The sequence below is a fragment of the Hemitrygon akajei genome, chromosome 8 (genome assembly GCF_048418815.1).
Source record: "Hemitrygon akajei chromosome 8, sHemAka1.3, whole genome shotgun sequence".
Lineage (NCBI taxonomy): Eukaryota > Metazoa > Chordata > Chondrichthyes > Myliobatiformes > Dasyatidae > Hemitrygon > Hemitrygon akajei.
Genome location: NC_133131.1, coordinates 45,525,129 through 45,551,106, shown reverse-complemented (window position 1 = coordinate 45,551,106; position 25,978 = coordinate 45,525,129). Strand labels below are relative to the sequence as shown.

General features: G+C 42.7%; 1 pseudogene; it reads right to left on the bottom strand.

Annotated features, from left to right (window-relative positions):
- Nucleotides 1-25,978, bottom strand: part of LOC140731499 (cytochrome P450 2D6-like) — a 74,675-nt pseudogene that overhangs the window by 15,099 nt on the left and 33,598 nt on the right.

Here is a 25,978-nt window from a genome sequence, read left to right as displayed (position 1 = left end):
CCAGCCACGAACTGCCCCTCCTCACAGGGAGGGGTCCTCCTTTTATACCCTGTAAAAAAAAACCTGTCACATGACCTCTACCGGCGGGAAAATGACGTCACTCCACCATCACAAGACCATTACCTCAAGTCCAGTATAGCTTCAACACCTGTCACGTTACAAGTACACCACTGTCACGTGTCACAGGTACGTAACAATAGGAAAAGTAGTTAATTGGAAACGTAAGAAATCTCTAATTTGAAGGTATCTGTAAAAATGGGTTTTTGGGAGTGCAAACTTAGTTGACAATTGGTCAAATGAAGCAAGAGATCCTGAGATAAACAGGTCCCAAAAACACTTAATACCTAGTTCATCCCAATCCTTAAAGAATTTGTCATTCATGGAAGGGATAAAAAATAATTAAGGAGAATGGGAGATGATAATGAAAAATTCGCTAAACCAAAACATTTTCTAAATTGAGACCAAATCCTTAAAGTTTGCTTGACAATTATGTTATTTGTTGTTTTATTTGCTGAAAAAGAAGAGTATGATCCAAGAAGAGAGACAATAGAGGAATTTTTTACAGAATTAACTTCTAAGGAGACCCATGATGGGCAATCTTTACGATAAATATAATAGGACCAGAAAGTAATATTCCTTATATTGGCAGCCCAATAGTAAAACCTAAATTTGGGTAGGGCTAATCCACTCATCTCTTTATTTCTTTGTAGGTAAACTTTATTTAAATTAGCTTGTTTATTATTCCAAATTTAAGATGTTAAAATTGAATCTGAAGAATCAAAGTAGGTCTTAGGAATAAAAATAGGTAAAGCCTGAAAAAGATATAAAAATTTAGGAAGAATCTTCATTTTAATCGAATTAATTTGGCCAATTAGGGATAAAGAAAGAGGAGACCATTTAGAAAGCATCTTTTTCACATAATTCAATAAGGGGTTTAAGTTTCCTTTAAATAAATTCTTGAAGTTTTTAGTAATTGCTACACCTAGATATGTAATTTGATTTGTAACAACTTGGAATGGAAATTTGGCATTTGATGACATTTGGTCATTTAAAGGAAATAGCTCACTTTTATGTAAGTTCAGCTTATATCCTGAAAAAAAAACTAAACTGGGAAATTAAAGAAAGAACCGAAGGTAAAGAAGTTTCAGTGTTAGAGATAAAAGTAAAATATCATCAGCGTATAACGAAATTTTATGAGTCATACCTTCCCTTAGTATACCAGAAATGTCCTTAGATTCTCGAAATGCTATTGCTAAGGGTTCTATAGCTAAAGCAAAAAGTAAAGGACTAAGAGGGCAACCTTGTCTAGTTCCCCGCTGTAATTTAAAAGGCTTAGAAATTTGAGAGTTAGTAATAACCTGAGCGGGAGGAGACAAGTAAATTAATTTAACCCAATGAATAAAATTAGGCCCAAAGTTAAACTTTTCTAAGGTCTTAAAAAGATATTTCCACTTAATCCTATCGAAGGCTTTTTCTGCATCTAAGGATAATATATACTCTGATATTTTTTTGGGTGGTGAATATATCACATTAAATAACCGATGTGTTGCCTTTATGGCATTTGTTTAGTTTATTATATTTTCGCTTTAGTAATTTGTTTGTTATCATTTTCTAGTTAAAGTTAAGATTGTTTAAAGTAAATTCGTTGTCTGTGATATATCGTGGCATGCAATGATGTCACACCCGGTTTTGTCGCGTCTTGTGGGAAAATACCGGTTTGGAGAAATGGAAAGGAGGGGGCTCATGTGTGCAGGATCAGCACGAGAAAAGTTTTCTTTCTATGCACTAGAAACATCAGTGAAGCAACGCCATAAGTTCATGAGATAATCGATATGTTGAATTAAAAATGTTAACGCCGATTCTGTTAAAAGTAATGACGGTTGATAAAGTTTATGTTTTTGTTATTTAAAGAGTTGCGGATAGTTTGTGTTGAAGTGTATTTAAAGCAGTCGATGGCGTAGGTAGATTCTGACTGTATGTTGCACTTTAATGTAATATAGTTGTAGTTTTACTTTTGCAAGTATTTATGATGTAAATGTGATATCAAGAAGGAAACAAATACTGTATATATTTTGTATTGTTTTATCAACAGTTTTCACCATACGTTAATGTGGAAGAGTGAACAGTAAACGGTTAATCTTACTGGGACCGCCTCATTGACTGGTTTAAGCTTGGTGTTTAGTTCAGAGTTCTTTTACACCTGTGCGAGAACACTACAGTGAAAAGGCGGCATTATCAGGTGTTTCAAACGCTGCAATGACAACTCGATCCAGCATCAAGTCGTTGCCATCCAGCGCCAGGGGCAGTAGGGCATCAACAAGTAAGGCTGCCCATGCAAGAGCTAAGGCAGAATCCGCCAAGGTGCGAGCGTTGTACGCCGAACAAGAAGCAAAATTGAAAAAGGAAGCGGCTGCCAGAGAAGCCAAAAACCAAATGGAAAAGGCGGCCAGAGAAATGGAAAAGGCTGCCAGAGAAGCCGAAAACCAGTTGGAAAAGGTAAGGATAGAGTCAGAGTTAGAAGTGCTGACGCTACACCGAGAAGCAGAGGATGCCAGGGTGGAAGCAGAGATAATAGAAAATGCTGAAGAAATTCATGTTCTGGTTGACATAAAATCTACTTCAGAAAAGACCAGATTGGAACGCACAAGCGACTATGTCCGATCTCAAATGGACTTGAAGATTCGTTCTTCCTCTCCATACTTATATGCTAACATCCCACCTCACGAGGAGTCTCAGAGAGGCCCAATTGCATCACATTCACCTGAGGAAGACAATTTACCCTTGCAACTCCATGATGAATTCAAGAATGAAAGGGCTGATAACAAATACTTCTCGACACCAAACTTACCAGATTTGGCGAGAAGAGAGGCAAAGGCTGAATTCAGAACAGCAAATTCCATAACAAATGTACACCCTCAGTCATATACCCGCCGACATATTCCCCCAGCCAGCATGCCACTTGCAGTTGAACCCATGGCACAGTATTTAGCACGACGAGATCTCGTCACTTCAGGACTATACCAGTTCGACGATAAACCTGAAAATTACCGTGCATGGTACTTCTCATTCGCCAATGCTATCCACTGAGTCCAGCTCGGAGCAACCCAAGAGTTGGATCTTATGGCAAAATGGCTGGGAAAAGAATCATGCGAACAGGTGAGACGCATACGTTCAGTGTACATTAACAACCCCAAACTAGCCTTACGCAAAGCATGGGAGAGACTTCGGGAGTGCTATGCAGCCCCTGAAATTATTGAATCGGCACTATTCTGACGTCTGGAAAATTTTCCTAAGGTGTCAGCCAAGGACCACACTAAGTTAAGAGAGCTCGGAGATTTTCTCATGGAGATTCAAGGTGCCAAAGAAGATGGCTATTTAACTGGTCTATTATACCTAGATACTTCATACGGGATTAGACAAATCGTGGACAAACTTCCATTTTGGCTGCAGGAAAGGTGGGTGTCTCTTGGCTCAGAGTACAAGGAAGAGAACGATAGTCCATTTCCTCCCTTTGAGTATTTCACTAGGTTTGTGTGCAAGGAGGCGAAGAAGCGAAACGACCCTAGCTTCATGAGTCCAGGTAGCAGTACAATTTACACCAAGCCAGTTAAATCCACTTTGAATAATTTCAACATTAATAAACTTGTCTCAGTGTGTAAAACTGAAGCCTTTACAACTAACAATGACCCTAGCAAGAATTGTCCATTGCATAACAAACACCACCCCCTCAAAAAATGCAGAACGTTTAGGAAAAAACCCCTTGAAGAGAGAATGGCCCTTCTCAAGGAGAAAAAAATATGTTTTAAATGCTGTTCCTCGACCTCTCACCTTGCTAGAGAGTGTACGATCGCCGTGAAGTGCCCGGAATGTAATAACACTAATGGGGCCATGCATCCCGGCCCGTTACCGCGAACCGACAACGCTCCTTCACCCCCACAACAGGACGGCGGGGAGGGAGAGGATCACTCCAGGACAACGGTTGTCAGCTTGAGCTGCACAGAAGTTTGCGGTCAAGCTCAGTCAAGCCGTTCTTGTTCAAAGATCTGCCTCACTAAGGGAGCCAAAGACAAGGCCATCAAAGCCTACGTAATTCTGGACGATCAGAGCATTTGCTCACTAGTCCAGAGTTCTTTGACTTGTTCAACATTGAGAGTAATCAGTTCCCATACTACCTTAGAACTTGCTCAGGCAGCGTGGAAACTTATGGAAGGAAGGAAGAAGGCTTCCAGCTCGAGTCCCTGGATGGTAAAGTTGTTATCTGTCTCCCTCCACTCTTAGAGTGCAATGCAATTTTGAATAACCGCACTGAGATCCCGACGCCAAGTGCAGTGCTACACCAGCCACATCTCCACCACATTGCCAAGCACATCCCAGAACTGGATCCAAAGCAGAAATACTCCTGCTATTAGGAAGAGATGTTCTCCAGGTGCACAAGGTTAGGCAGCAGGTCAACGGACCACACAACGCTCCTTTTGCGCAACGCCTGGATCTGGGCTGGGTGGTGATAGGAGAGGTGTGCCTTGGCAATGTACACAAACCGACAGTTAACACACTCAAGACCAATGTGCTAGAGAGCGGCTGCCATTCAATTTTTCAACCCTGCACAAGTTTCATGTGTATCAAGGAAGCACGACAAGGCTTTAACAAATGTAAAGTAACCGACAAGATGCTGGGTCAGTCAGTCTTCGCTCAAACTGAGCATGATAATAAACTTGCTCCATCAGCTCAAGACGCCATTTTCTTAAAAATAACGGACACCAAGGTCTTCAGAGATGAAGCAAATAATTGGGTCGCCCCATTACCTTTCAGAGAACCACGCCAGCGCTTGCCAAACAACAAAGAGCAGGCAGTCAAGCGGTTCACGTCCTTGCAAAAAACCCTGAAAAGGAAACCTGAGATGCAGCAACAATACGTAGCATTTATGGAGAAGATCTTCGCTAATGGACATGCTGAAGTAGCACTGCCACTGAGGGAAGGCGAGGAGTGCTGGTACCTCCCAACGTTTGGGGTTTACCACCCACAAAAGCCCAATCAGATCAGGGTGGTCTTTGACTCCAGTGCTCAGTGCGCTGGTATGACGTGCTCCTTACAGGCCCCGACCTTAACAATACCCTTCTCGGGGTCCTGCTGCGCTTCCGGAAGGAGAAGGTCGCAATCTTAGCGGACATCCAGAAGATGTTCCATTGCTTCTTAGTACAGGAGGGCCATCGCAATTTCCTCCATTTCTTATGGCACAAATGTAACTTACCTCGCACTGTGGACGAATTGGCCCAGGCAAAGGACGTCATCTTTAAAGCAACTCAAAGAGCAGCTTTTGCAGGGGAGTTTTCGGCTCTCCAAGCTAATAAACCAATACCAAAGGACAGCCCTTTGAGGAAATTCAACCTGATCCTGAAGAACGATATCATCTTCATTGGAGGCCGGTTAATACACTCCCAACTTCCAGCTGCAGAAAAGAGTCCAGTAATCCTGCCCAAAGACAGTCATGTGTCCTTACTGCTCACTCGCCATCACCATGAACAGGTAAAGCATCAGGGCCGTCACCTGACGGAAGGAGCAATCAGGGCAGCGGGACTGTGAATCTTGGGAGGTAAAACACTGATCAATTCAGTACTTCATAAATGTGTAACCTGCAGGAAACTGCGAGGCAAGTTGGAAGCTCAACGTATGGTGGACCTCCCACCAGAACGCCTCAAAGCCTGCCCTCCTTTTACATTTGTGGGGCTCGATGTATTTGGTCCCTGGACTATCACTATGAGATGCACCAGAGGAGGACAAGCAGAGAGCAAGCGGTGGGCCATCATGTTTAGCTGCATGAGTTCAAGAGCGGTACACATTGAGGTCATCGAATCTTTGGATACATCCAGCTGCATTAATGCTCTCAGGCGCTTCTTTGCGCTAAGAGGCCCTGCAAAATAGTTAAGGCCTGATTGCGGCATGAACGTTGTTGGAGCGTCCAAGGAGCTGGGGATGGACAAAACGGTGCAAAAGTACCTCAGTCAGCAGGGATGCAACTGGGAGTTTAACACACCACATGCCTCTCACATGGGAAGCGCATGGGAGCGGATGATTGGTATTGCCAGAAGAATTCTTGATTCAATGTTTCTGCAGCAACGCACCCGATTGACCCACAAGGTACTGTGCACACTAATGGCAGAGGTCACAGCCATTATAAATGCACGACCACTCCTACCTGTGTCTTCTGACCCGGAAAACCCCTTCATACTCTCATCATCAATGCTCCTTACGCAGAAGGCAGGAGCTCCCCCTCCACCAGGGGACTTCTCAGATAAGGATTTGTACACAAAGCAATGGAGACAGGTCCAGGCTCTGGCAAATCGGTTCTGGTCTCGTTGGAGACATGAATATCTACCTTTGTTGCAACACAGACAAAAGTGGACAGAACCTCACAGGAATCTTCAAGTTGGAGATTTTCAGGGACAAGCAAATCACCCGCAACAGCTGGCCAATGGCCAGAATCACTGCCACATTCCCTAGTAGGGATGGACATGTCAGGAAGGTTGAGTTGAAAACTTCTGACCAAGGTGATGTGAAAATTTACCAAAGGCCAGTTGCAGAAGTCATTCTACTTCTACCTAATGACTGATTTAGAGACTGAAGTTTTGTATTATGTTCATTGTGACCTTACGAAGGTCAGGCGTGGAGTGTGTTGCCTTTATGGCATTTGTTTAGTTTATTATATTTTCGCTTTAGTAATTCGTTTGTTATCGTTTTCTAGTTAAAGTTAAGATTGCTTAAAGTAAATTCGTTGTCTGTGATATATTGTGGCATGCGATGACGTCACACCCGGTTTCGCCGCGTCTTGTGGGAAAATACCGGTTTGGAGAAACGGGAAGGAGGGGGCTCATGTGTGCAGAATCAGCGTGAGAAAGGTTTTCTTTCTACGCACTAGAAACATCAGTGAAGCAACGCTGTAAGTTCATGAGATAATCGATATGTTGAATTAAAAATGTTAACGCTGAATCTGTTAAAAGTAATGACGGTTGATAAAGTTTATGCTTTTGTTACTTAAAGAGTTGCGGATAGTTTGTGTTGAAGTGTATTTAAAGCAGTTGATGGCGTAGGTAGATTCTGACTGTATGTTGCACTTTAATGTAATATAGTTGTTGTAGTTTTACTTTTGCAAGTATTTATGATGTAAATGTGATATCAAGAAGGAAACAAATACTGTATATATTTTGTATTGTTTTATCAACAGTTTTCACCATACGTTAATGTGGAAGAGTGAACAGTAAACGGTTAATCTTACTGGGACCGCCTCATTGACTGGTTTAAGCTTGGTGTTTAGTTCAGAGTTCTTTTACACCTGTGCGAGAACACTACAACTGACGTATATTAAAATATGAGTAACGATTTTTAATAAATCCTGTCTGGTCATGTGATATAATAGATGATAAAATATTTTTAAGTCTTTGAGCTAAGATTTTGGATAAAATTTTTGCATCAACATTTAATAAAGAAATCGGTCTGTATGAAGAACATTCAGCTGGATTTTTTTTTAAGAATAAGAGAAATAAATACTTCATAAAAAGATTGAGGGAGTTTACCTGATTTAAAGTACTCTGATAAAACAGAGGATAAATAAGGTGTAAGTAACGTAGTGGAAGTTTTATAAAACTTCCCAGGAAAGCCATCAGGTCCTGGGGTCTTACCAGAATGTAAAGCACATATAGCCTCAGCCAGTTCTTCATTGGAAATAGGCTGATCTAACTGTGTTAGGCTATCAGCAGACAATGTAGGAATGTTGATATTACTGAAAAAAGCATTCATATAGGTATCATCTGAAGAAGAGTCAGACTGATATAACTTAAGGTAAAAGTCTTTAAATACATTGTTAATTTCAGAATGGTCGGATATCTTAGTACCATTATCTTTTAAAATTTCTGTGATTTGACGATTAACTGTAAAAGATTTTAAGCAATTGGCTAATAAAATACCTGTTCTATCCCCGTGAATGTAAAATTGAGTTTTATCTCTCAACAGCTGTCGTTCAATTGGGTAAGTCAGCAGAAGATTATACTTGGATTGGATTTCAATCCACTTATTATATATACTTGGATATGGAGATAGGGCATACTTTTGATCAAGATCTTTTAATATTGCTGCTGTCAGACCTTCCTTTGTCAGCTTTTTTCTTTATATAGGTAGAGTAAGAGATAATTTCTCCACGAATATAGGCTTTAAAAGTAACCCAGACTATAGTACCAGCAGTATCTCCTTTAAAATTTTCTTTAAGAAAAAAGTAATATGGTTTTCCAAAAACTTTAGAAATTTTTTTATCAGATAACAATGATAAGTTAAAATGCCAACTTCTATTTGGTACAGAGTAAACAGGTAATCTTAAAGCCAGAAGCACAGGTGCATGATCAGACAAAGCAATCTCCTTATAATCACAGGATCGAACCAGTGGAAGCAAGTTTCTATCTATAAAAAAGTAGTCAATCCGAGAGTACATATGATAAACCTGAAAGAAATATGAATATTCCTTTTCTTGGGGGTGCAAAAAACGCCACACATCGAGAATACCACATTGAAATAGAAAAGATTTAACAAGTAGGACTGATTTATTAGTGACAGGGGTTTTACTTGAAGAGTGGTCTAATATAGAGTCAAGCCAAAAATTAAAATCTCCACCCATCACTAAGGAATACTGATTCAAATCAGGCAAAAAGAGAAAAGATATTCAAAGAACAAGGAATCATCTTTATTTGGAGCGTATACATTCGCAAATACCATTAGTTTATTCTCAAGACTACCCAAAACAATAACAAAGCGCCCATTTGTATCAGAAATTACATGTTGAATAAAGGATACATTCTGATCAAACAGGATAGAGATGCCTCTCGATCTAGATTGAGAGGGTGAGTGAAAATGTATATCCTTCCATCCTTTGAAAGAACGTGAAATATCATCTTTACAAAGATAGGCTTCCTGGAGAAAGATTATACGAGTTTTAAGTTTCCGGATATAAGAGAAAATCTTATTTCGTTTAACAGGGTTATTTAGACCTTTCACATTAAAACTGAGTATATTAATAAAAGATTCCATCAAGTATCCTTTAGTAATGTATAAAAGGTAATCACAGACATGTAGATCGCGAATAAATAAAACAGTAAGAACATCCAATCAGCTTTCTGGAAGAATCCATTTCCCCCTCCCTCCCCTCAAAGAGAGAAATCAGCCAAGGGAGGCTGAAGACTAAATCTAACGTTCCCAACCCAAAACTCCGGTGGCTCCAAAAAATATATACGTATAGCTGTGCTGAATAAATGATTGTAAATATATATATATAAAAACAAGACATCAAAGTAAATAAGTTCCTATTTATGAAAACAAACATGGGAAAATATAAGTATTAGTCTCGGTAAAAAGCCCTGCAGAGCCTGAGATGTGGAAACGGGCAGAGACACCAGCTGGGAAGTCAGTGAATGAAAGGGAGAGGCACCAAGAGTAGGTGGAGTTTGAATGGTACAGTTAGGGGAGACTCAGGAAGGGTGGTCGGTCCGAACGAGGGAGTGGAAAAAGTTTTGTGTTTGTGCCTACTTGTGTGTGTCCACACATAGAGTAAGTGTTTGTATCTGTGTATAATAATGCTGTGTGTGTGTGTGTGTTTGTGCATAAGCATGTGTGTATTTGTGTATTTAAGTGTACATATACCTGTGAGTGAGTGTGTGCGTATGTGTGAGAGTGTGTGTGCATGTGTGCGTGTGTGTGTGCGTGTGTGCGTGTGTATGTGTTGTGTTTGCATTCACACCTGCGATTGTGCACAATAATGGCTTATCTCCAGTTTCTTGGACCTCTTGCCATTGGCCCAGGACCTCTCTCTCTGTTCAGCTTGTATATGTTAGTAGCCCCACCATTAAAGCATTTACACACAAACATCTCCTGCTCCTCAAAACTGGACTGGAGACAAGTCACCCTATCCCGACAGACTGCCAAAGATAACATCAGAAACTCAGCACTTCCCCTAATAATTAAAATGCATCAGAAATTCTGCACAAAATATCCGCAGATCCCAGAAATTTTGAGGAACACACACAAAATGCTCGGAGGAGTCAGCAGGCAAGGAGGTGTCTGTGATAGAAAATAAACAGTCAATGTTTGGAGCTGATGCCCTTGTTCAGGACTGCCTGACTCGCTGAGCTCTCCCATCATTTTGTCTGTGTTGCTGATGTGGCAAAATGCAAGTTACAGTAGAAGCTCTGGCAGGGAGAATATACCGTGATTTGTAAAAGATTCTGCTCCCAAACCTTTGTTCACAGAGAAGATTTTTATAACCAGGGATTTTTATCAATTTAACTGAGAATTTATATTTGTGAATCTCATGCTCCTCTTTTCCACAGCAGAACCCCCCCCCCAAAAAAAACAGGGAAAATTGTAAAGCATGATAAACTAAAAATGCAAAATTAGACCAGATCTATCTTTATCCATGATCAAGTTGAAACTATTGGTGTTATGATCACTGGAACCAAAGTGTTCCCCTACACACACTTTTGTCACCTCTCCTAACTCGTTTCCTAATAGGCGATCTAATATTGCATCCTCTCTGGTCGGTACCTCTATATAATGTTTTTTGTTTATCAGGCATTTCAATTGATAAAATTAAAGGTGAATGGTCCAAGAGTAGTCTAGTGGCATATTCTGTTTGAATGATCCTGCTTTCTAATTTAGCTGATATTAGAAATAAGTCAATTCTAGAGTAGGAATCATATTGTTTTGAATAGAAAGAGTAGTCTCTTTCCCTTGGATGCTGCCATCTCCAAGCATCTATTATATTCAAGTTCTTCATGAAGGCCAGGGTGATTTTTGCTGCCCTGACCTTCACAACTTTTTTAAATGATCTATCTAAAATTGGATCCAGACAAAAATTTAAATCCCCTCCAATTAAGATCTTTTCATTTCCTTGAACAACTTCCAAAAAAATATTTTGGGTAAATTTCTCATCGTCATAATTGGGGGCATATAAATTCAAAAGTGTCCAGGATTCTGAATATATTTGACAATTGGCCATAACAAATCTCCTGGCCGGATCTGTGATAGTACCCTCCACCTTCACTGGCAAATTCCTCCCTATCAATATTGCCACTCCTCTGGCTTTAGAATTAAAGGAAGATGCTATTACTTGATCAACCCATCCTCTCTTTACTTTGTTATGTTCTGTCACTGTAAGATGAATTTCTTGAAGAAAGGTAATATCAATATGATTTTTTTAAGATATCCCAGGACCTTTTTCCTCTTTATCGGTCCATTTATCCCATTAACATTAAGACTTAAAAATTTAATTGCTCTATTCATAGTTATCAGATTTTATTGGTTGATAAATCCTGCCCATAAAAAACGTACAAATTAATCCCACTTCTTTGAGTGACTGAGATATTTGGTGCCATTCTCAATAGAGTATAGAAAATAGAAAGGAAACCAAAGAGGAAAGAAAATAAAGAAAAAAAGAAATATAAAAAAGAAAAAGAAAGGGAGAAAAACCCTCCCAACTGACGCTCCAAGTCCACGGCGCCTTAACCCCTCTTACTGTGGGGTCCGATAAACATTGCACTAAAGATGGACGTTCTTTAACATATAACATAATTAATCTTTTTTTAAAAAAAAAGAGATGAAAAAATTATCCACTCCCCCAATAACTCCTTAATTAAACATCTGAAAAAATAAATTATATTCCACACCCGTTATTACTAAATATCTAACATAATCTATAATATTGAAAGTAAATATCATTAATATAGCAAAATATCCAAATAAAGAGGAGAATTCAAAGAAACTTACTAAATATAACCCTAAATATTATAACAGTACATATCCAGCATACCAAAAATTAAACATATCAAGAGATGATATCTATATAATCAAAGCTATTCATACTAGTTATAACAAAATTAGATGAGCTATATAGTTCCTAAGTAGTATAATTCAAAAAGACCATCCATAATCAATATTTCTAATCATAATAGTCTTCATCCATAATCATATAGATTCGAAGTTCAAGATTATAATGTTGTTAAAATTAAACTATATTAATAAAGAAAATCAAATAATTTTCTTCATATACTTTGTCCAAGATACATCTTTCTAGGCCTCTTGTTCCAGAAGAATATTCTGAATCACGATGTCTCAGATATTTTTTGAATAAAGTTTATCGCCTCCTGGGGTTTAGTAAAAAAATTTCCTCCCTCCATCCGACAGAGTAATTCTCAGCTTTGCTGGATATAATAAAGAATATTGAAGACCTTTATTCTTTGATAACCTCCTTGTTAAGTCAAATTCTTTCTGTTTTCTTAACAAGGCCACACTAATATCTGGAAAGAAGAATATTTTTCCCCCTTCAAACTCTAATAGGCCATTTCTCTCTCTGGTCTCTATTGCTGCAGCTCGTAATACTTTTTGTTTATCTTGATACTTCAAAAAGCATATAAGTATAGAGCAGGGCCTTTGCTCTGGAGGTGGTCGGCGGATTAAAGTCTTGTGGGCTCTTTCTATAATGAATTCTTTGTCAAAATGCTTTTTCCCCAGAACTTTGAGAATCCATTCTTGAAAGAAAGTTACTGCGTCTCTTGCTTCCAGTTCCTCTTTTAAACCCACTATTTTGATATTATTTCTTCTGCTATAGTTTTCAACTGAGTCCAGTTTAGATAGATAGATAGATAGATACTTTATTCATCCCCATGGGGAAATTCAACTTTTTTTTCCAATGTCCCATACACTTGTTGTAGCAAAACTAATTACATACAATACTTAACTCAGTAAAAAAATATGATATGCATCTAAATCACCGTCTCAAAAAGCATTAATAATAGCTTTTAAAAAGTTCTTAAGTCCTGGCGGTAGAATTGTAAAGCCTAATGGCATTGGGGAGTATTGACCTCTTCATCCTGTCTGAGGAGCATTGCATCGATAGTAACCTGTCACTGAAACTGCTTCTCTGTCTCTGGATGGTGCTATGTAGAGGATGTTCAGAGTTATCCATAATTGACCGTAGCCTACTCAGCGCCCTTCGCTCAGCTACCGATGTTAAACTCTCCAGTACTTTGCCCACGACAGAGCCCGCCTTCCTTACCAGCTTATTAAGACGTGAGTTTATCCATTATTTTTACTTTCTCAGTTCTCCAGGAATCTTTTTCTTTTTCTGGGCTTTATAATCTATTCACAACATCCTTCATATTATTTTCTAAATCCTGGGTTCGTAAATTTAAAGATTCCAAAGTCTGCTTCATTTCCTTAGATTCTTGCATGATAAGGTCTAAATGGCTCTTGAATTTGTCCATCCTACCAGTTATAGTCCGGACTGCATCAGCCAACTCATGAATTGCAGCCTCGCAGTCACTACCCGAGCCGTCACTGCATTGCGCTGCAGCCGTCCTCGGACCTTCCACAGGCTCAGAGGATCTATCCGACGAGCAGGCCTCATCACCCTTGCTCCCGTGTCCCTCAACTCCAGACGCTTCCGGGAGTGCAAGGCCGGCAGCGATAGCGCCAGTAGGATTTCCATGATTTTTCCTTTTAACCATTGCTTTTATTAAGGTTATATGAGAGCCTTATAAATAGGTTGTGAAGAGCTTTTTGTAGGAGTTATTCAGGAAAGCGCCCGATCAATGGCACGACATCACGTGAACCCCAACAAAGAATGTTTAATCAAAAATACAGTATGTTTACAATAATACTCAAATATTACTGCAATATTAAATGCACAACTCTCATCCTTGCTTCGATATATATTCCAATTCAATGTAGAATGCATCTCAATCTATATATATATCTGTAGTGGCGCTCCGGTGGGGGAGTGGGGAGGGGACATGGTCAACTTCTCACCCCATCCTACCAGGTGGCCAGCATTTATTTATTGTTCTTGTTTTAAGATGCGTTTGTGGGAGTATGGTGGGAAGTTGAAGTTCATTTATTGTTACATTTTAGTTCGATCTATAAAGTGTTCATTTGTGTGTTTGTGGGACACCCTGACTGTACCTGGACAGTGTAATAACCATCCTCCCCCCCCCCCCACCTGTATGTGTCTGAGTTGGTTTTCACTGAACGATGGTGCTCTGTGTGTTACGCAGACACATAGAAAGCCTACAGCCCTCTATTTTTCTGAGCTCCATGTACCTGTCTAGGAGTCTCTTAAAAGACCCTATCATTTCCGCCTCCACCACTGGCAGCCCATTCTCCTCCCAAATGACAAACGAAAATGTGCCCGGCTGTCACAACCACGGACTCTACTGCAGGGTCTACGTACCCCCGCGGTCAGGCTGTGCAGCGGGTTCATTAATTGTGCTCGTGAATATGCACATTCCAGCTGATTGATTATAGTGGTATTTAACTCCCTTCTTTTCATTGTAGCCTTGTTGAGACTGAGCAAAGCACAGCAATGTTACGCTCCGTGCTTACCTTTGTCCTTGTCTTGTTTTGACAGTCACTGGAAATGAGTGGTGTTCGTTTAGTATTTACATATTCCTTTCCGCTGTGGTGTTGTCGTTTAACTTTCAATTTGAGAGTTTTAGTAAGTGGCCATGTTGGCTAGTGGTTATTGTTCTTCTTTCTCTTAAAACCATGAAATATTTGTATTAAAGTCTGTGTGTATCTCTCTCCACACTTGGGCAATTTCCGAACAATCTGACACCAGCACTCACCCCTGTGGTACAGCACTCGTCACAACCATCCCATATGGAAATCCTCCCTCTACCACCCCTTGTTTCCCTAGCTAGGAACCTGTTTGTGGAATGTTTAGTTTTGTAGTTGTAGTTGTTCAGCTTGGTGAGTTTTAGCAAAATACCTGTTGAGTTTGATGAGTTACTGAATGTTTATTGATATTGGTTTTGTAATTCAGGCTGGCATAGATGTTTGATCATCTGTTTTACTGTTTGTAAATAAGTGGTTAATGTATTTACTCATTATCAGTGGATTCTGTATTGAATCTCTGAATTATTACCTGCCCACTCCCCAACCTGAGCAACAACAGCTTTGCACAAACCCCTCTGCTCTTGTGGTGCCCTAAAATGCTGGAGGAACTCTGCAGGTCAGGCAGTATCTATGGAGAGGAATAGAGTCAACACTTCAGGCCAACATCCTCCATCAGGATGAATCCTGCAAGCGAGGTGTGTGTGTGTGTGTGTGTGTGTGTGTGTGTGTGTGTGTGTGTGTGTGTGTGTGTGTGTGTGTGTGTGTGTGTGTGTGTGTGTGTGTGTGTGTATGTGGGGGGGGGGGCAGGACTCGAGGGTCTGAGGTTGGGCAGGCTCAGACTCTCACCTTGTGTCTATGTGTCAGAGTGATATATTCAGTGGGTGCACTGTGGTTCAGAGTAATGTTGTTTCATTTGGTTGTACATAATGTCATATGGCAACAAACTCAAACTTGAACTTTATTCCTTGGAACGTTGGGAAAGTGAGGTGAGGAAAATGATGAGGGGGCACAGAAAGTGTGAATACACATAATCTTTACCCAGGAACATGGAACCAAAAACTAGGGCACAGAGGTTTATAGTGCAAGGGGAAAGATTTAAAAGGGACACCAGGGTGTTGTCACATGGATCGAGCAACCAGAGGAAGGAGTTGTGACAGGTAGAATAATAATATTTCAGACATTTGGGTTAAGTACATGTTTAGGAAAAGTTCAGAGGGATTTGGGCCAAAAGTGAGCGAATGGGACGAGCTTGGTGGACTCTGTGGTTGAATGGATGGTGGCTGTGGCATTGACTCTCAGGAGTCATGTGACATTGGCAGAGTTGCTGAGACTCGTCCTAGTTCGCTCCTTTTGTTTGGCAGATTATAATCCAACCTCTGGGATTTAAGGTAAAATGAGCTTTCTGTCTCATGTACATCGTAGCAAACAGTGAAATGCCTCATTTGCATCAACAAGCAATACAGTTCGAGGATGTGCCGGACACAGCCTGCAATTGTCGCCATGCTCCTGGTGCTACCATTGCAAATATTCAGGTAAGATTAGTGAGTTGTGGGCATGCCGTGTTGGTACCAGGACATGGTGATGCTTTTGTGCGCTGCCCAGCACAACCTTTGGTGATTTGATTTGACACATTTCACTCTACCTTCAATGCACGTGTGACAAATGAAGCTGATCTTGATCTTTTATCGCCACCACCCCTGGCAGCCTCTGCACCCATTCCAGTGTTGTCTGTATGGAGTCTGCATGTCCTTCCTGTGAGTGTGGGAGTTTCCTCCAGGTGCTCCGGTTTCCATCCACAGTCCAAAGACTGGCCAGTTAGTAGGTTAATTGGTTGTTGTAAATTGTCCTCCTGGCGTTAAACAGGTGGACCGCTGGATGGTGTGGCCTATTGAGCCAGAAGGACCTGTCTGTACTCTATCTCCAAATAAAATAGAATCAATAAAAGATAGAATCCAGGTCACTGTGCAATGAGACAGTAACTCTACTGGCCTGAGCATGGTGCCATACCAGGAATCAAGGACTAATACCTGCAATTGTTGGTGCCCAAGACAATTTTTGTAAACTTTTTAAAGTACGTTTGCCATCACACCATCCCTCCAAGACTTGAGCAACACTCACATGTTTGGCTCCTGGATCTTTTTGGAATTGTACCACAGCGTCCAACAGTCTTCCTGCAGTTTGTCTTCATCCACGAGCTGGATTTGAACTTCAGCATGTGACTACCCTTGAGCATGGTCTTAATATCATTGTCCTCGATGAGACCTTGGGAGGAACACAGAGAGGACGCATCAGTCGGAGTGACAGCAGAAGGGAAGTGGAGGCTGGGGGGAGTGGGTAGTGAAGGGGAAGTGGAATGGAGGGGATGGAACAGACCAGAGGAGAGTGAGGATCTGGTGAGGTAGGGGTAAGTGGTCAGGAGTTAGGAAGGTGGGGGAGAGCAGTGGAGCAGAGAGGGAGGGTGTTAATGTGTAGGAGAGGGAAAGGTATTGCAATGAGTGAGATAGAACACTAGAGCACACTACAGGCTCTTCAGCCCACAGTATTGTGCCAAATTTTTAACCAGTTCTAAGATCAATATAACCTTCTCCCCAGATAGAGCACCCCCTTTTCCTATCATTCATGTGCTCTGTATGGCTATTTCTTAAATGTCCCTAATGCATCTGCCTCTTCCACCACCCCTGGGGTGTTTCCACACACACACCACTCTCTGTGTACACTCCCTGGCATTTGCCGTTCACACCCTGGGAAAATATCTCTGGCTATCCACTCGATCTATGTTTGTTATGACCTTGTACAATCCTATCACCCTCCTTCACTCCAAAGGGAAAAGCCCTCATGTGCTCATCCTCTCCTCATAAGACTACATGAGGATGGGTTAAAGTCATCCAGGTAGCATCCTGGTGAAACTCCTCTGCACAATCGATACCAGGAAGGGGGGAAATTGGAAGCTTTCAATTGAACTTGGAGGAAATCCATGGAGTTTTGGGGAGAATGTACAAACTCCTTACAGAGAGCAGTGGAACTGCACCCTGATCGGTGATCACTGGCCCTGTGGAGCGTTGCTCTAACTGCTTCTCCACTGTCCCGTACCGGGGGAAGGGGCAGTTAGATAATGAAGGTGGGTGGGAGACTGCAGGTAAACAAAGGGTCTGTGATGCCTGACATGTCATCGAGAGATCTACACAGAATCAGACCCTTCCACCCATCATTTCAATCACCTCATCTATACTAGCCCCAGTTCTCAGCATTTCATCAGTAGCCTTCTACAACTTGGATATTCCAGAACCCCAAAGTCTTTGGAACACAGTCCCCTTTATATAAAAAAACTTAATACAGCAGTTGTGCCTATACATTTATTCCCAAATTCTTACATGTACACATGGACAGATCTATTTAAACTATCATTTTTACCTTCATCCCTTTGACGAGAATGGGGATTCCAGTCTTTCTTCCAGGACCAAACGATTGCTCTTGCTGATCTCTGATGGTTCCTTTATCCTCGCTTCCATTTTCCTCCTTCTCATGGAAAGCGGCCAGTGAGTGAGTGCGCCAGTGAAAGAGTGGAGATTTGAGGCTTTGACTCGAGAGGCTTCGATGAGAAGAGGTGGAGGACGAGCTTGTTCCCAGTTAGTCTTTACAATGCCTCCTGAGACAGTGATGTGCCTCTCCTGTGAGATGTGGTAGTCTTGGGGGAACTCCCCTCTCCCGCAGAGTCACATCTGCCAGAAGTGCTTGCGGCTGGGCGATCTGGAAGACCGTGTGAGGATCTGGAGCAGCAGCTGGATGACCTTCGACTCATAAAGGAGAATGAGGCAGTCATAGATGAGAGCTACAGGGAGGTAATCACACCTAGGCTGCCGGAAGCAGGTCGTTGGGTGACAGTCTGGGGGGGAAAGCAAAGGTGAGTAGACAGGTAGTGCAGAGCACCCCTGTAGCCATTCCCCTGAATAATAAGTTTACCATCCTGGATACTGTTGGCGAGGATGACCGACCAGGTGTGAGTCACGGTGGCAGGGCTTCTGGCACTGAGTCTGACCCTGTGGTGCAGAAGGATGGGATGGAGAAGAGGAGAGCTGTCGTCATTGGAGACTCTATAGTCAGGGGAGCAGACAGGAGACTTTGTGGATGTGAGAAGGAAACCTGCATGGTTTATTGCCTCCCGGGTGCCAGGGTCCTGGATGTCTCTGACCGGGTGCATGACATCCTGTTACGAGAGGGAAAGCAACCAGAAGTCGTAATACATGTTGGGACCAACGACATAGGCAGGAAGAGGGATGAGGTCCTGAAGTGTGAGTTTTGGGAACTAGGCAGAAGGCTGAAGAACAGGACCTCAAGGGTGGCATTCTCAGGATTGCTGCCAGTACTACGTGATAGTGACGGTAAGAATCGGAGGAGATGGCAGTTGAATGCGTGGCTGAGGAGTTGGTGCAGGGGGCAGGGTTTTAGATTTTTGGACCATTGGGATCTCTTCTGGGGAAGGTGGGACCTGTACAGATTGGATGGGTTGCACCTGAACTCGAGGGGGAGCAATATCCTTGCTGGTAGGTTTGCTAGCATGGTTCAGGAGGGTTTAAACTAATTTGCAAGGGGGTTGGGACCTGGAGCAATAGAGCAGTGAAAGAAGTGCATGGAGTAAAGCCAGATCTAACATATAGAGAGGCTTTGAGGAAAGATAAGCAGAATAAAGGGTGTAAAGGTAGTAAGGTAGAAGGGCTAAAGTGTGTGTACTTCAATGCACGAAGCATCAGGAACAAAGGTGATGAACTGAAAGCTTGGATACATACATGGAATTATGATGTAGTGGCCATTACGGAGACTTGGTTGGCACCGGGGCAGGAATGGATTCTCAATATTCCTGGATTTCAGTGCTTTAAAAGGGATGGAAAGGGGGGAAAAAGGGGAAGAGGGGTGGCATTACTGGTCAGGGATACTGTTACAGCAGCAGAAAGGGTGGGTAATGTAGCAGGATCCTCTTTTGAGTCAGTATGGGTGGAAGTCAGGAACAGGAAGGGAGCAGTTACTCTACTGGGGGTATTCTATAGGCCCCCTGGTAGCAGCAGAGATACCGAGGAGCAGATTTTGGAAAGGTACAAAAATAACAGGGTTGTTATCATGGGTAACTTTAACTTCCCTAATATTGATTGGCACCTGACTAGTTCCAAGGGTTTAGATGGGGCAGAGTTTGTTAAGTGTGTCCAGGATGGATTCCTGTCACAGTATGTTGACAGGCCAGCTAGGGGTAATGCCATACTAGATTTAGTATTAGGTAACAAACTGCGTCAGGTCACAGATCTCTCAATGGGTGAGCATCTGGGAGACAGTGATCACCGCTCCCTGACCTTTAGCCTTATCATGGAAAAGGACAGAATCAGAGAGGACAGGAAAATTTTTAATTGGGGAAGGGCAAATTATGAGGCTATAAGGCTAGAACTTGCAGGTGTGAATTGGGATGATGTTTTTGCAGGGAAATGTACTATGGACATGTGGTCGATGTTGAAGGATCTCTTGCAGGATGTTAGGGATAAATTTGTCCCGGTGAGGAAGATAAAGAATGGTAGGGTGAAGGAACCATGGGTGACAAGTGAAGTGGAAAATTTAGTCAGGTGGAAGAAGGCAGCATACATGAGGTTCAGGAAGCAAGGATCAGATGGGTCTATTGAGGAATACAGGGTAGCCAGAAAGGAGCTTAAGAAGGGGCTGAGAAGAGCAAGAATGGGGCATGAGAAGGCTTTGGCGAGTAGGGTAAAGGAAAACCCCAAGGCATTCTTCAATTATGTGAAGAACAAAAGGATGACAGGAGTGAAGGTAGGACCGATTAGAGATAAAGGTGGGAAGATGTGCCTGGAGGCTGTGGAAGTGAGCAAGGTCCTCAATGAATACTTCTCTTCGGTATTCACCACAGAGAGGGAACTTGATGACGGTGAGGACAATATCAGCGAGGTTGATGTTCTGCAGCATGTTGATATTAAGAGAGAGGAGGTGTTGGAATTGTTAAAATACATTAGGATGGATAAGTCCCCAGGACCTGATGGAATATTCCCCAGGCTGCTCCACGAGGCAAGGGAAGAGATTGCTGAACCTCTAGCTAGGATCTTTATGTCCTCGATGTCCACGGGAATGGTACCAGAGGATTGGAGGGAGGCGAATGTTGTCCCCTTTTTCAAAAAAGGTAGTAGGGATAGTCCAGATAATTATAGACCAGAGAGCCTCACGTCTGTGGTGGGAAAGCTGTTGGAAAAGATTCTTAGAGATAGGATCTATGGGCATTTAGAGAATCACGGTCTGATCAGGGACAGTCAGCATGGCTTTGTGAAGGGTAGATCGTGTCTAACAAGCCTGATAGAGTTCTTTGAGGAGGTGACCAGGCATATAGATGAGGGTAGTACAGTGGATGTGATCTACATGGATTTTAGTAAGGCATTTGACAAGGTTCCACACTGTAAGCTTATTCAGAAAGTCAAAAGGCATGGGATCCAGGGAAGTTTGGCCAGGTGGATTCAGAATTGGCTTGCCTGCAGAAGGCAGAGGGTCGTGGTGGAGGGAGTACATTCAGATTGGAGGGTTGTGACTAGTGGTGTCCCACAAGGATCTGTTCTGGGACCTCTACTTTTTGTGATTTTTATTAATGACCTGGATGTGGGGGTAGAAGGGTGGGTTGGCAAGTTTGCAGACGACACAAAGTTGGTGGTGTTGTAGATAATGTAGAGGATTGTCGAAGATTGCAGAGAGACATTGATAGGATGCAGAAGTGGGCTGAGAAGTGGCAGATGGAGTTCAACCCAGAGAAGTGTGAGGTGGTACACTTTGGAAGGACAAACTCCAAGGCAGAGTACAAAGTAAATGGCAGGATACTTGGTAGTGTGGAGGAGCAGAGGGATCTGGGGGTACATGTCCACAGATCCCTGAAAGTTGCATCACAGGTAGATAGGGCAGTTAAGAAAGCTCATGGGCTGTTAGCTTTCATAAGTTGAGGGATAGAGTTTAAGAGATGCGATGTTATGATGCAGCTCTATAAAACTGTAGTTAGGCCACACTTGAAGTACTGTGTCCAGTTCTGGTCGCCTCAGTATAGGAATGATGTGGAAGCATTGGAAAAGGTACAGAGGAGATTTACCAGGATGCTGCCTGGTTTAGAGAGTATGGATTATGATCAGAGATTAAGGGAGCTAGGGCTTTACTCTTCAGAGAGAAGCAGGATGAGAGGAGACATGATAGAGGTGTACAAGATATTAAGAGGAATAGACAGAGTGGTCAGCCAGCGCCTCTTCTCCAGGGCACCACTGCTCAGTACAAGAGGACATGGCTTTAAGGTAAGGGGAGGAAAGTTCAAGGGGGATATTAGAGGAAGGTTTTTCACTCAGAGAGTGGTTGGTGCGTGGAATGCACTGCCTGAGTCAGTGGTGGAGGCAAATACACTAGTGAAGTTTAAGAGGTTACTAGACAGGTATATGGAGGAATTTAAGGTGGGGGGTTATATGGGAGGCAGGGTTTGAGGGTTGGCACAACATTGTGAGCCGAAGGGCCTGTAATGTGCTGTACTATTCTATGTTCTATGTTCATCCTCTCGTTTCCAGTGTTCATCCATGGGGCTTAGCTCTAATTCATTCACCTCTGTTTGGATATGCCCGGGAGCCGGGTCAGGACTTATCCCTCGATCTGCCAGTCAGTCCCTGTGACGAGATGCCCTGCTCATTTCCTCCATTCCCTGATTCAATACTCCCCTCCTCCCTATTCTGGCTTCTAACCTACAATCCACAGTGTTGATTCTCTTGACCAGTAGTCCAGAGTGCGCAGCCAAGCCCCCGGCTTCACTTCCTCAGTGATGGGCTTCTCTTCACAATCTAGTGGCTGGGTTGTGCCGATTGGCTGTCACAGCTTTGGGCTGCTTCTTGGCGAACTTCTGGCCGGCCCACCAGCCGATGATGGTGGCAAGCACCGCCCATCGACAGGCCAAGGACCACCAGCCGATGATGGTGGCAAGCACCACCCATCGACAGGCCAAGGACCACCAGCCGATGATGGTGGCAGCACCACCCATCGACAGGCCAAGGACCACCAGCCCATATAGGTTGCTGTCTCTGGTCACTGCTGAGTGTGACAGCAATGTACCGAGTCACCGGGGGAGCAACCAACCAAGACAAGTCAAGGTCCTTTATTGTCATCTGAGAATCATTGTATCATAATCAGGTTTATTCTCACTGAAATATGTCATGGAATTTGTCATTCTGCAATAGCAGAAGGATGCTATACATAAATTATTTAATAAATTACAATAAGAGGTAATTGTTCCTCTCCTGAGGTGTGTCTATTTCAATGTGAGGAGTATTGTGGGGAAGGCTGATGAGCTGAGGGCATGGATTGACATATGGAATTATGACATTGTAGCCATTAGTGAAACTTGGTTATAGGAGGGGCAGGACTGGCAGCTTAATGTTCTACAGTTCCAATGTTTCAGATGTGATAGAGGCAGAGGGATGAAGGGTGAGGGTGGGGGGTGGCATTGCTAGTCAGGGAAAATGTTTCAGCAGTGCTCAGGCAGGACAGATTAGAGGGCTTGTCTACCGAGGCCATATGGGTGGAGCTGAGAAACAGGAAAAGTATGACCACATTAATAGGGTTGTATTATAGACAAACCCTATAGTCAGCGAGAATTGGAGGAGCAAATCTGCAGAGAGATAGCAGACAACTGCAGGAAACATAAAGTTGTGATAGTAGGGGATTTTAAGTTTCCACGTATTGATTGGTAAACCATCATATTGTTAAAGTTTCCACCATATTGTTAAAGATCTAGATGGGTTAGAGTTTGTAAAATGTGTTCAGGAAAGTTTTGTAAATCAACATATACGTAGTCAGTACTACGTATATCTGACTACGTATATCTTACGTATATGGTAGAGTGTATTGTACAGCACCAATATTTGTAATAAAAGAATGTTTAAAAAAGGGGGATCAGACAGAGAGAGAATCTGCTTCCACACAGTCACATCAGATACAGCCAGGGTCAGACACAGAGATAATCTCCCTGCACACTGTCACATCAGATTTTTTTCCCAAACTATACTTTATTCAGAAATATTACAAAATAAAATGATTTACAAAAACCATTCCTTGACTCTCAGTCCTTATTCACTAAATAAAATTATTTACAATAAATCATGCATTGACTCGCAGTCCTTATTCCAAATAATCATTCATTGACTCTCAAACCTTAGTCAAAAATGAAACCTATTTACAATAAAACTGTTTACAATGAAAACTAGGGGTTGACTCTCATTCTTTACACATTTCCAGCCACTCCTGTGGCACTATGTTTATTCATCTATCCACACCGCTGATGAAGGATGTACTCCTCCCCACCCGACCCCTCGCACTCCCGCGGGTGACGGACCCTAAACTGTCGTCCTTCCCCAACGGGCCTTTGTGGTGGCTGCACCAAGTTTCAGTGCATCTCTCAGCACGTCTTCCTGCAGGCGAGCGTGTGTCCGCCGGCAGCATTCAGCCGCGGGCATCTCCGTGTGCTGGAAGACCATCAAGTGATGGGCTGAGAGTCGCGGGACCAGCTCCTCAGCCAATGGTCGCGGGTTCTAATGAGAACACTGGGGATCGCTGCATTCCAACAGGAACGCTTGATCTTTTCCAGAAAGGCCGAGAAGATTTCTGTGATGTGCTAAGTTGTGTCCATAACAACCTGCATTTTCCTGTCGTCGCATGCTTGATCATAATGAGGTAGATTGTGAGGTCATTACGATCCAGTACTTGACCACACCAAACTGCAGGCTGAGTGCAGTTTGTCCAAGTGCACAAGGGGAGGAGAGTTTCCTTGCTGTGCTCAGCTGTTAAGACACATTTTCTTGGAATCACGCACAAACTCAATGGAATTCTGCAACCTATATGGGCTGGTTCAATTTCCAATCAAGTCCAGTCACTATCTTTCAGCCAGGAAAGAAATCTGAGCAGAATCAAAATCAAGCAAGATAACCAATGCTGATTATCATCTGATCGTAGAAGACTTTGTAGAGGACTGTCACAATTGTTGAGTCTCTGGCACTGAGTCTGCTTCTGTGACTCAGAAGGGAGTGGGGGAGAGAAGAGGAATGCTGTGGTAATAGGGAATTCATCAGAGTAACGGACAGGAGGCTTTGTGGGTGAGAAAGAAATTCCTGGGTGGTATGTTGCCTCCCAGTTGTCACGGTTCTGGCTATCTTAGACTGAGTCCTCAGCATTCTTAAATGGGAGGGTGAACAGCCAGAAGTCATGGTCCATGTAGATACTAATGAAATAGGTCGGATGAATGACGAGGTTCTGCACAGGAAGTTCAAGGAGTTATGTGCCAAGTTAAAGGGCAGGACCTCCAGGGTTGTGATCTCAAGATTGTTACCCATGTCACATGCCAGTGAGGCCAGAAGTAGGAAAACTATATAGTTTAGTACGTGGCTAACGAGTTGGTGTAGGGTGGAATGCATAAGATTTTTGGATCATTGGGCAATCTTCTAGGTAAGGTGAGACCTGAACTGGAGGGAGACTAATATCCTAGTAAGGTTTGTTAATACTACACGGTAGGGTGTAAACTAGTCTTGCAGGGCGATGGGAACCAGAGTGCCTGAACAGTTAGTGGAGAGGTTGGGGAGACAGATGCTGGTAAGACCTCAAACAAAGTTTGGAATCAAACGGTTGAGCACAGTGTAACTAGTGTCCAGAGCTGTGTATATTTCAATGCAAGAAGTATCATAGCAAAGGCAGATCATAGGAAAGGTGAATCATAGAGCTGACAATAAGGTAGCTGGCTTACAGAGGCAATGTGCAGTGAGGAAAGGCCATTGATAGGCCAAAATTGCAGTCAACAGGATGAGTTGCAACATAATAGGTGGACAATATTGAAAGGGTGAAAAGGCTTGTATACAGACCCTGAAACAGTAGTAAGGATGGGGCCTACGAATTACAATGGGAGATAGAAAGTGCATGCCAGAAGGGCAATGTTATAATTGTCATGGGGGACTTCAATATGCAGGCAGAATGGGAAAATCAGGTTGGTGCTGGATTACAGAAGGAGGAATTTCTAGTGTGCCTACGAGATGGCTTTTTAGAGCAGCTCGTGGTTGAGCCCACAAAAGGATCAACTAGCAAACACGAGGAAATCTGCAGATGCTGGAAATTCAAGCAACACACCCAAAATGCTGGTGGAACACAGCAGGCCAGGCAGCATCTATAGGGAGAAGCACTGTCAACGTTTCGGGACTGACGAAGGGTCTCGGCCCGAAATGTCTACAGTGCTTCTCCCTTTAGATGCTGCCTGGCCTGCTGCATTCCACTAGCAAAGGATCAACTATTCTGGATTGGGTAGTGTGCAAAGAACCCAAATTGAATAGAGAGCTTAAGGTAAAATAACCCTGAGGGGCAAGTGATCATAATATGATCAAATTCACTCTGAAATTTGAAAAGGAGAAGCTAAAGTCAGATGTATCAGTATTACAGTGGAGTAGAGGTAATTACTGAGGCATGAGAGAGGAGATGGCCAGAATTGGTTGGAAAAGAACACTGGCAAGGATGACGGCAG